Below are 12845 nucleotides of genomic sequence, written 5' to 3'. Positions count from 1 at the left end.
AGACATATTAAGATCAATGAAAGAAACAGATTACAGAAAGTAAATAAGACACAAAATGTTAAAGTCTGATAAAACAGATGAACACAGTAATCAAGACTATTGACAGAAATTCATGTGATATAACAAAAATACATAGGGTTTATTACTGTGCAGCTAAATTAATACCAGATACAGTCTTACCATGAAAAACATAGGGCGATAAGGGAAAGGAATAAATAAAATGTCATTGTGGAAGCACTGAATAGAGAAAACTATAAAGCAATTAAGACAAGAAGTACTACAGTTAGAAAACTATAGAATAGGGAACAGATTATCAAAAATAGGTAGAGAGATAGACATGGTAAAAGTAATGCGCAGTATCAGAACTAACCAGAATCTATCATACACTATTCCAAATAATAAATTAGAGATACCAGCACAGGCAAAAAAGCTTAGAAAATATGCAGATAAAGATAAAGAAAAGCTGCAAGATAAGCAATTAATTGTTGACACCCCAAAAAAGCATACAGGCTAGATACACCAAGAAAAGCAGAAAGACACATTTTGGAGAATATTTATAAAGTCTGTGTGAAACATAACAAAATGTTGAATGGACAGAAAATTTAAAGAAACGGTAAGGCGTTCAAATGTACAATATATGAAAAGAGATGCAGTAACAGCCAAAGAAATTTAAACAAAATTAAGGAAAACTCCTAAATGGAAAACCCCAGGACCATATGCAGTACCTAACTTCTGGCTATAGGTATTAACATTTTTTACACAAAGATTTAGCCTTGAGTAAAAATTGCATATATACAAATTCTGAACAGACACCAAACTGGTTAACAAAAAAAAAAAAACAATATTCCTCTTTAAGAGTAAACTTAAAAGCTATAGACAAATAACTTTCTTTTTTGTTGATGTACAAACTATATACTGCAATTTATGCAAGCAGGGTTTATAGACATTTAGAAAAAAAAACAATCATGGCAATAGAACAATAGGGTGACAAAATAAAGTTATATGGAACAAATGATCATTTGTTGGCAAATAAAACCATAATTACTGTAAAAAGGTGAAGAAAAGTATGGCATGGATAGATTACAAAAAAGCATTTGACAGCATTCCACATTCATGGACAAGGGAGTGCTTATAGATGTATATGATGCATACTACATTGGTCAGTTACATTATACTGACCATGAAATAGAGCAAACCACTTTGCAGCTAAGCCATGACAAATGACAAATTATTATCCCAGGGATAAAAATTCAAATGGGATATTCCAGAGTGATTCTTTGTCACTGCTATTGTTTTGTCTTGCCCTTAACCCATTAATTTGTTTACTTAACAGATTAGGTCATGATTAGAATTTGTCTTCCAGAAAACAACCTTGCTTAAGGACTTTTCATCAGCTTTTTGTCGCTAACTTAAAACTGTATAGTTCATCAGATAAGGAGATGAAAGCACAACTGCAAGGGGTTAAAACTTTATGAGATAATGTAAGAATGTCATTTTGTCTTGACAAATGTGCAAAAGTGACATTTAAAACAGGAAAGTGGCAGCACCAACAACTCTAGGACAGAAATTTGATATAAAGGAACTCAAGCAGGAGGTAGTGTATAAATATTTGGAAAATGATGAAGGATCAGCAGTAAACCATGAACAAATGCAAATAAAACTCAGCAAGGAATACTTCAGAAGACTAAAACTCATTGAAAACAGCTTTGGCATCTAGGAATAAAGTACAAGCTATAAACCAATTTACTCTTCTTGTTCTGACTTACAATTTTGGGGTAGTTGAGTGGCCCCCAAAAGGTGCTAGATTATTTTGACTAGAAAACAAGAAAAATGTTTCATGCTTATCAAATGATATATAAAAATCAGTGTATACCAAGATTACTATATATACCTCACTCTGAAGAAGGTATGGGACTCCACAAAACTGATTATATGTCTAGATCTGCAGTCGTAGGACTACACACATATCTGCTGACATCAACTGATGCAAACATAGTGAAGGTTCTAAAACATGAGGAAAGGAAGTCTAAGATGATCTCTTAGATTAGTTTATCAGAAGCATTCCAGTGTCAAGCGGGAATGGAAATCAAACTAGAAGTAGACAAAAATCAGACAGCAACTGAATGTGCCAGAAAAGAAAAGAAAGAATATAAGGAGAATTATCAGTTCAGAAGGGAAGGAATGTGTCCATTTCATAAATATAGTGGTAAGTGTAGTGATCTCCTGGGGGAAAAAAAAAACATGTTGATTAGGATTTGACACATGAATGGTTAAGGAGAGGTAAGCTGAAACCAAAAGATGAAAGGTTTATAATGGCAACCCACGATAGTGGACTACATAAACTCTGGTATACAGAGTCCATTGAACATGTGGGAGAAACAAACAAATATAGGCTCTCTAAAAAAGAATTAGAAACAGTTGCAAATCTTCTTGCTGGCTGTGATACACTCATGGCAGGGGTCCCATATAATGAAAGGCACAATAATGTGTGGCAAGACTGTTGTGTTGGGGATTGTGCAAACACAACAATATAGACACAGCTGAGAAGCATTGGAAAGATAAACCACAAAGCATTATAGAGAATGATGAAGTGTGCATCACATGGGATCATGCATTACCAACAGTTCAAAAAAGTAGATGTGAAGCAAGCAGATATAGTAGTTCCATGAAAAAAATGACAAAAGGAGCATTGATCATTAAAATTACTGCACCTAGTGATTACAATGTCTTATATACAAAGAGAAACAGAGTCATAAAATATCAAGATTTGCAGGCAGAAACAAGAGCAATATGGAAAAAGATACACAGAGCGTTCTAATAGTAGTAGGAACAATGGATCTAATAAAAATAGTTTACGGTCATACTTAGATGTCCTGCCAATACGTGCAACTCCATATGAATCAAAGAAGGATTCAATTCTAGGCACATTGCCAGTAATGAAAGAGTACTTTTGTCTACCATTAAAGACTGAAACACTACTAATTTCATGAATTTTAATTATACCCTGACTTATGAAAGGGGTCCATTCCAATCATTGTATTAGACACCCAAAATCTTGGAAAAAATAGAGTGTCGGAACCCTAAATGTGATTTAAAATGAAGTAGATTACTACCAACTGGCCTAGGTGCCCTGGTCTTGTCCCTGAATTTGTTCTAGTAAATATAAACAGCAGCTCCAGTTTGTCAAGTCCTTCATATACTTATGCCTACTGATCATTTCAATTTCTCAATCAAGATTGTCAAAGCACAAGCAGAAATTTTGCAGATTGTGTACTTTTAAACATTGACTGATTTGTTGATGGAAAAGGCCAGCGTTCTTGTCTAACTCCAAAGCAGTAATTAATGTCATCCTGTTCTCAGTCTTCTTTTGTATAACATAAGTCAGCAATTCTGATTTGTTCACACATTCTTTTTCTGATATATACTTTTGCACAAGTGTAGCATATCTTAGTATTTAAAATATGGAAACAAATCAAATGGAAACAGACTTACCTAGTGTGTGAAACACTCACTTTTGAATAAAGTTGAATCAAATCAAAAGACTTGTATGAGTTTCAGTACTATCCGGGAATCAATGTAAGCTGCATTGAGAAGTCAAACAAAGCCTATAAGAACTGAACACATACTCTGTTGTGCTTTTAGTTACTTATAGCTCTCTGTTTTACTTTCCTAAATTCACTCTCTCTCCGAACACAGACCACCACTCCTTTTCTGATCTGACAAACTGTACAGGCATGACCTAGGGTTGAGACAAATCACAAAAAGAGATTTAAAAGAACCTAACAGACTAAGTTCCAAAACAAGTAAACAAAGTATATTGCCAGTTCAGAAAGTAGCTGCAGTAGTATAAAAGCTTTTTTTCAGCAATCTATATTCACTTTCATTAACTGTAAAAAAACAAAATCTCCACACCAGTGTAAACTCGTGCTTTGAGATATAAAAATTACTTAAGTGATTGATTTTAAATGACTATTTAATTATTCATGAGTATATAGGCTTGATTAAATTGAGAGAGATGACCTATGTGCATTTTTTACATTTAAAAGAAAGACTGGTGCTGTATATTGCTCAATGCAAAAGGCTTTGCCAAGAAGGTCCATGCATGTAATGGCCTTGCCTTATATCATTTTTGTTGATGATGCTTTTGGAATGAATTCTTATTATTCTAGGGAATAAATTTGTGTACGTCTAAGAAATATGGTCATTCCATTGGATGCACATTGTACATTTAGTGTTAGACTTTTGTTATTTTTATTTTTTAAAGTGTTAGTTTGCTTGCAGTGTATGTTTCTGACTAATGGTATGGTGTTAATGTTTCAGGCATAAGGCTGAAAATATTGTAAAAGTTAAATACCCCCAAAACAGTAGTATTATATTGGATCAGGAGCTATGCACTGACAGCTCTTTGTCAACCATTTAGTCTACAGAATGCACTCCAAATAAAGAATATGCCAGCAAAGAATACATCTAATGTGAGTAGCCCACCCAGGAATGTTTTGGCTATCTGAAGTTTGAAAATGTGGCTACAGCCGACTGAAGTACTTAGGTCAGCATAGGCAAGTCAATGAAAAACATAGGATGCTTTATTACTAAATTATGTAAATAATTTACCAAAAAATGAAATGTGGTAATGAAGAAATTCAAAGGAGGCCTGAATTGGCATCCATGCCTATCTGGGAAGTGGAAGGGCACAGATGTAGACAGCACTTTACAAACAGCATGTACAAAAGTCACAAAATCATATTGTTGACAGCAGATATAACTGAATCTATTGTGGTGTAATTCAAGTCCATAGTACAGAGCACACAAGTGAATCCCTCTTCCTAGATTTGTGGTCTTGTCATTGTGGGTGAGATGTTGTCACTTCTGAAGACCTGTGAAATCCTGCTGTCCTTGAACCAATATTAATGCACAAATGGCAAGGTCACAAAAGTATTCTGAGGTGCATGATAGAGCTCTCTTTTGCAAACAGGGATGCCACATTCTAGAGCAAGATAGGGAAGGTGGGGGCTGGCTTGGGCTTTTCTGAATCCTTGTGTCATAATGCCTTTTCCTGTCATGAAAGTAGCTATGAGATTGCAGTTCCTCCTTCATCCCAGTCAGGTCTAAGACCAGCAGGGCTTAAACAGCCTAGAATCTAAAACTCTCCCGGGCTACCTTGCCTCATCCCCTTTTACCTTTAATGAGCAATCAAGGACCCATCTTCAGATGTCTTGCCAGTCATAAGATACAGTCAGTTCTGTAAATGGCCTAAGGCTATCACCTTTATTCTTAATATTTATTATTCATTTTTAGGTTTCTTCATCAGGATGATATTGATTTTAACTAGTTTATTATCTCAGTTTTGTTCAACTTCACAGTCAACTTTTTCAGTGCCAGTTTTTGCAAATGTATTTGATTGATGCTCCCCCCTCGCTTGCTACGTTTTTGGTTCAAACACTTGCTGTGCAGTATCCTGTGTGTTTGTTCAGTATTATTTATCTAGTACAATTAAAGCATTCTACTGGGATATCACTGTTGGAGATTTGTTACTAATACTTATTTTCTCATGAAAACATGAAACATATCAGGCTATTTTTTTTTGTTTGGATATTTTACTTGGACCATTTATATTCTCTGGCTTTGCAGTATCTGTGTTTTTTTTTACACAAATATGTTTCTAAATGCTGGAATATTTTTTATGAGTTTGGCCTATTCACCTTTCCTGTTGTTACTTCATTGTTAGATGTGGCCACATATTTGTCAGGTTTGAGGACATGTTCCTAATCGCTATCATCAAACTGCTTTTTAAGGTTGGTATTATGGGTCTATATTAGAACCACGAAAGACCTACACAGCGAATACGTAATCATTGACACCTATTACGCGAACCGCAAATACACCGAACGCCCTAAACCATGAAATTCAAAATCTCGAACCATCATAGTTGTCCAACCCCACCGAGCGCTACATACTACCTACCCAAACAAAATAAATAAACCACATACATACACTAACCAAAACCCTACTTCTAACCCTACACTAAACCTTACATACATTACTGTCTATGCACTTACCTTAACCTGCACCCTAACCCTAAGGTCCGTAACTATTGCACACTTACCTTACGGAGCTATACCCAAACAAAATAAATAACCCACACACATACACTTAACAAAACCCTACTTCTAACCCTACACTAAACCTTACATACATTACTATCTATGCATTTACCTTAACCTGCACCCTAACCCTAAGTTCAGTAACTATCGCACACTTACCTTACTGAGCTATACCGCAGAAAGGCCAACTATGACGATTCGACATTTCAGATTTCACACTTCAGGATGATCAGTGTTTTCGCGGTTTGATGTATACGTGTCGACGTTTCTGTATTTGGGTAAGTGGACCTTAGTGATTTTAATAGGGAACCAATATTATCAGTGTCACTATCCATGCCAACTTCAACCCTGATTCATGGTCAAATACTAAACATTAGATTAGTAGGGGCAACCCCCCTGACCCCTAAGTGTATGTCAGATTGAGATCACTATTGACCTGGATCATTCTTTTAGTCTTCAACTTTACTACACCACTAAGATTTACTACACCACTAAGATTTACTACATCACAAAGATTTACTACACCACTAAGATTTTGAGGCCATTGTTGACATCAACCTCAATTTTCAGTGTTAGGATTTGAGCACTTTGGCACCGATACCATTGCGTTATAATGTCAAGCTAAGCTCTCTATCTCAACTTGATTGAAGTATTATCAAGGTCAAACTAAAATATGTCAGCATCCTTGTCTTCAACACTTCATAAACACTGATTGCAGTCCTCTTTTTGGGGGTGAACTTTTTGATGCCAATATATTTTCATTGGGTACCACTTCATTACATTACTGTCAGTTTTAGGAGGAACTTTTAAAGTTTGTTACACTTAAGTCTCAACATACCCATCCTGCCTAAGGTCTAAGTTCAGGATATTATTGCACCACTCCACTTTTTTAACCTTCTGGACCAAAGTCAAAATAGAATTAGTCATTTAACCATAACATCTTGTATGTTAGTAAAGGTAATATATTTTTTACAGGATGTTCTACAAGAAGTGAGATAACTCCCACCATATTCAGATGAATCCAGCTTTCTCCCTGGACCAGGTATCCAAAAGAGACCTATTTCATGTTTTAACCACACAGCCACGAGTGGTCTGTCTTTCCAGCCAGTTGAGCCTGATTTATTTTTCAAGGCCAGGTCTCAGAAAAGACCAATGTAATCATCTGAGAAGGTAGGGATTCCTCCAATCATTGGCTGTATTATCCTGAAGCAGGAAAGGAGCATTTTTGTCTTAGAGTCCTAATTCCACCCCCCTCATGGCTTGTGTAGCACCTGCTTCACAACAGAAGGCCTGATATGCCTTTTCTCCAGTGTCTGCATACTCTAACATTCATGCAAGTGGCTGACATCACTGGCTTAGATGAATAAAGTTACAGCCTCCAGTCAATGGTTACATTTGCTGCCTGTAAGCCTCCACTTGTTTGCAGTGAATGGCTGCCAGGAGCCACTATTTCCTCCACTCATGATGGGACAACTAGCATCTGCATCTCATTCATACCCTCCCCTACCTGACTCTTCCAGTATCCAAGCTTTTAGTCAAACTCAGGTTACCTAGGGTGCAGACAGTACCTTACCCCATCTGCCACAGAGCCAGAATTTAAACTGGTTCCATTACATTCAAACTTTGTTTTATAAATAGCATAGTAGTATGGAACTAGCCTAATTCCTAAATTGTGCATTGTTAGACATTTGTACACTTGCCTTTTTTTTAGTCTGATACCTACTCTGCAAATAGAGCATACTAGCTTATGTGAATTCTCATCTAAGCATATAACCTTGTATTAATGCAATATTAGCTAGCCTTTCGGTGTTATACCTGTTTGGGGGAGACATTTCACCCTCCTCCACAAACAGAGTTGAGTTAAGCTTTAACTTTTGTTAGTTTTCAGCAAAAGCTATTATTGCCTTGTCTTTATGCTACAGTATAATTCGCCCATCAACCTCCTTTTCCCAAATTAAATGGAGGTGTAATTTACTTTTGAATATTATAACAGCTTATAAAATACCTCCTCCCTCTTCACTCTGCAGGTGGATTTCAGATTTTAACTTGTATTATTTTTCGTCTGACACTGAGTATAGACTCTGTATCACCTTGTTTATATGTTCTCCATCCTCCATTTCTGCATTGACCAAGGTGCATTTGAGAATGATTCAGTAATGTGTGATCCCAGAAGACTACAGTTACATTTTACTGCAGACAGCTTTATTTTGAGTCTGATTATCTGAATCAACAGTGGTTCCTGTCATTTGATATAATATTCCGTAAACTACCAAGAAATAGAATTTGTCTATCAGAAAATCTCCATGATCCAGTTATTCTCAGTGGTTCCATCCTCCATTTCAATTTCATACAAGATGAATCTCAATTTCTATTCATTTTTTCTACTTCTGCATAATTACCTTTTTCTCAGCCTTCCATCATCTCTACTTTTTTGTTCAAAAGTAGATAGGAATTGCTACTGTGACATGATTGCAAAGAGATTATTTGCCACATCAATGGTGAGGCATGGTCTGCTAATATTCCATTGCATACCCCAGGAAGTTGGAACTTGTGATAGCCATACCACCATGGAGGTGGGGAGTTTTGCCTTACAGTCCCATGTAAGCCCACTCAGAATAAGCCTGTGATTAGCACATAGGAGGTTAAGGCCTTAAAACAGGAAACTCCATCTGTTCCCAACATGATAGTTCCTCCCTCAATAGCCAACCCTCATCTTGGCAACTAAGGTGGAACAAGTGGGAAAATAAGCCAACAGGGATGAGGGTTAATGGCTGGTGGAATACACAGAAAAAAAAAGGTATATATTTTAACTATCAGATCATATGCATATAAGAATATTCAAAATCTTGGTATATCCAATACAGCAGTGACCTCATTGGTAGTAGTTGCCCACAGTCCCCTTTCACTGACATATACCTCCATGGCAAGACAACTGAGAAATTGTACTAAACTAGTGAAGTGAATCTTCTTGGCAAATGCAAATAGTAGCTCGCATTTAGTTTCACCAATAACCTCCTGCAGCAACAAGATGGCAGGTGAAGACATGGGGTGGCAGATGTAGCTGATTAGCAGGTCACAAGATATAATGGTTCAATGCCAAAGCCAAGAAACAATGAGAGTTCAAGGGTCATCCTGAAATTCAGCAACATCACAACTTAGTAGGCTGCTGAGCTGCTGTAACACATGAGGCAGCATGAGGAAGAATTGGGGCAATGGATGGATCAACACATGCATAAGACATTTGAATTCAGGACCTAGAATTTCAGCTCTAACTGACACAGAAACAGGTGTAAATACTGTATGGAAAAATTATGATTTTAAAAATAGTGAGTGCATGTCAAAGTGACAATCTGCTGACTTCCTGAAAACTTAATAAAACGGAGCCGGAAAGCAAGCAGTCCACCAGGCACTTAGAATCCCAAGTAAAATAGAAGACGCTTCTTGGAAAATCCTTGAACGCAACTTTATTTTTAAAAACAAATAAAAGCGTTTTCGCTGCTATTCAATAAAAGCAGCTTCTTCAGAAAACATTAAATCAATGCAACATAAAGCACCCGGCAGTTAGTGCTAATTTAAAGGCGTGTACATCATGACATCACTCCTGCACAGGTGAACAATTAGCGCTGCATTTTAAACCAGTAGGGCAGTATATAGTAAAGCAAGCTAACAAACAAAACATATATAAAAATATTTTTCTATGCTTGGTATGATATTTCCCTTCAAAAGGTAGTTCAAAATTTGAAAACATTAAAATTAATGACAATAAAAAATGGCTTACTAAGCAACATACCTCTCAAAATTCATATAACAAGAAAGAAAAGCGTATACATTATTATATTATTGTATTAAATTATATTAATGAGCTCAACATCAATAAATAAATGGTAAGAGAGACTTAACACTGTAATAGATTGTTAATCTACTTACTTAATATAACTTCTCATCTTTAGCACGACTGATATATTACAGTTATCGTTAAGGCCAGGATTATGAAAGGCATTTAGTTTTATCTGCCATTCTAATTCACGGAGTTCTAAAAGAAGAGACAAGGCCCCCCCCCTAATACTCATTGGGATGTGATCAATCCCCATGAAAACAAACTTATGGTCTGGAAAGTTTGCTACATGTCTCGCAAGAGCATTTTCCTGTTTTTCATTCCTCATGGCATAGACGTGCTCGTAAATACGTTGCCGCAGTTTTCGGTCCGTCTTGCCTATGTAGAATGCAGGGCATGTATTGCAAAATGCTCCATATATAACTGATTTTGTGTTACAGCTAATAGTATGTTTAATGTAATATTTAACATCATTAACTATAAAAGAGAGCCCTACTCTAACTAAGTGGCACCAATTACAAGCACCACAAGTCACGGTGCCCTTACATTTGTTAAAGTTCAATTCAGGCTTAGACTGTAATAGTTCTTTTAAATTCTTTCCTTTTCGAAACACAACTCTGGGAAAAGGTCCCAGCTTTTCAAATAAGAGTACATCATTCCTAATAAATTCCCAGTTTTTGTTCAGAATACGACAGATATTCCTAGTGTCGTTGTTGAATGTTGTAATAAAACTGGTGGTGAAACTAGATCTAAGTGAGAAACTCGCCCTGACTCTAGCCAGTGCATGAGTGTGGTCTTCACAAATAGGATTGGGACCCAAAGTTGGTGAATCAGGTATTTGTTCAATACATTGTATGAGGAGTGGTTTGTAAAAACCACCCGCTAGCTTACATTCAATTTCAGTAGAAATCTTTTATTGAATAGCAGCGAAAACGCTTTTATTTGTTTTTAAAAATAAAGTTGCGTTCAAGGATTTTCCAAGAAGTGTCTTCTATTTTACTTGGGATTCTAAGTGCCTGGTGGACTGCTTGCTTTCCGGCTCCGTTTTATTTGGTTTGTTTCTGCCTGATTTCGTACAGTTTGTGACTTCCTGAAAACTTGATAGGAAAGGATTTGATTTGGTTTGTACAAAACTGGCACACTAAGTATCATTAAAAAAGATTCAGACTTGATACTAAGAAGGAGCACACAGGGTACACAAGCTGAAGCTTGTTGTGCAAAATGCCAAGCAATACTCCACGACGGTGATATTTTTATCCTACAAACAGAAAGAAGCCATTGTAGGAGATGCTTGGGCAGGGGTATTGCAAGGGCAGTAAGAACGCTTGCTACTTCAGCAAAATAATCTGCACAACAAAAGAATCATTGTAAGATTGAGATACCTTTTGAACTTGAGGCTCCAGGTTAGAAATGATGAACAGATACTTTGTATGGTTTGGTGAAGCATGTATGTATTATGTGCAGGAGGTTATATGGGGATAATGGGGGGAAACAAACAAGTCAGTGTCAAATCAGTTCCATGCACCAAAAAAGGAGATAGATATGAAGAATGATAATGCTTGAGTCAACACAAGGTTGAATAACAAATAAGTTGTCAGAGCAGTTACTCAGATTTTTACAAAGTAAAATCAATGAACTATTTAAACTAAAGTACATACAGGTAACAAGCATTGTCACTGAAAGATATAATTATAATAAAAAAAGTTGAACATGACAGTGCAAGAATTAAAAAAAAACATACATCCAAGTGAACGTTATACTAACAATGGATTAGGATAGTATTATATTAATCTTTTTCACCAGCTGCATATACAGTCTGGAGAGTACTAGTGATGTTTAGGGATGTGTAAACTAAAGTCTAAAATACTGGAGCACCCATAAAGGAGCCTGAGCTGCATGTCTCTGTGAAGATGGGAACATCCCAAATAAAAGTTGAGCAGCAGGGATGGATTAATGCTTCCTAACCAGGAGGTCATGATAAAGTGTGTAAACAGCCTGCTGTTAATTTTTATGTATACATTGCTGATTAATGCTTTTCTCTTTCATTACTTGTGGGAAGAGAGGTTTACCTTCCAGTGGGAAATTGGATATTTACACTACAAAAATTTTGCAGACAAAAGTAAAGGAATGTAATGAAACAAAACCCTCAGCCAGGAAGCTAACAATCTATAAGAATGGAGATGAAAGCTTTACCCTTTAAAGTTACTGGGATGCATAACCCTATAAAAAGAAGAAAAGGTGCTCTAGTGTTTTAGGAAGCAGAAAACCAACATGATACTCATCCACAAAACACATCTATTCAACAAGAAACATGAAAGACTGTTGAAGATGTTTACAGTATAGCAGCTAGTAATGCATATGCAACAGGTAGTCCCAAGGGTGAGTTATCTTCCTGTATAAATAACAGTGATTAGAGTGGAAATGTCAGACATATAGTTCGAGCATCAAGAGAGAGGGACAGCAGTAATGGCATGATTAGAAGATATTGGATTCAAGACTGCATTAGTCTGTTTGATCACAGGTTTTGTATATAAAACCAATATGGCCAATATTTCTTTAAAAGATAGAATGGGCTATAGTGGAAATACTTATTGTAAAAAACTTTAATTTTTATATCTAGTACTAATGATACATCTCCAAGGAAAAAGCACAAAATATCATGTTTGGCAAGGTACCTGAAAAGACATTTAATGCAGGCAGGGCAGGAAGATGGGGTAAAGAGAAAAGGTGTGAGACATCATATATTTGGACACATTATAACCCAGATATAAGACATACACAAACATAGACTGGTGATCCTCATCAAGTCAACTAGTGGAGAAGCTAGAGAACTGGGAGACCACAGAGTATTAACTTTTGAAATAGTAGCTGAAGAGTCATCTTACAGATTTTACTGAGGGTGACTGAGG

The sequence above is a fragment of the Protopterus annectens genome, chromosome 4.part0, assembly GCF_019279795.1.
Source record: "Protopterus annectens isolate FY-2018-M chromosome 4.part0, PAN1.0, whole genome shotgun sequence".
NCBI lineage: Eukaryota > Metazoa > Chordata > Ceratodontiformes > Protopteridae > Protopterus > Protopterus annectens.
Note: the sequence above shows the minus strand (reverse complement) of the source record.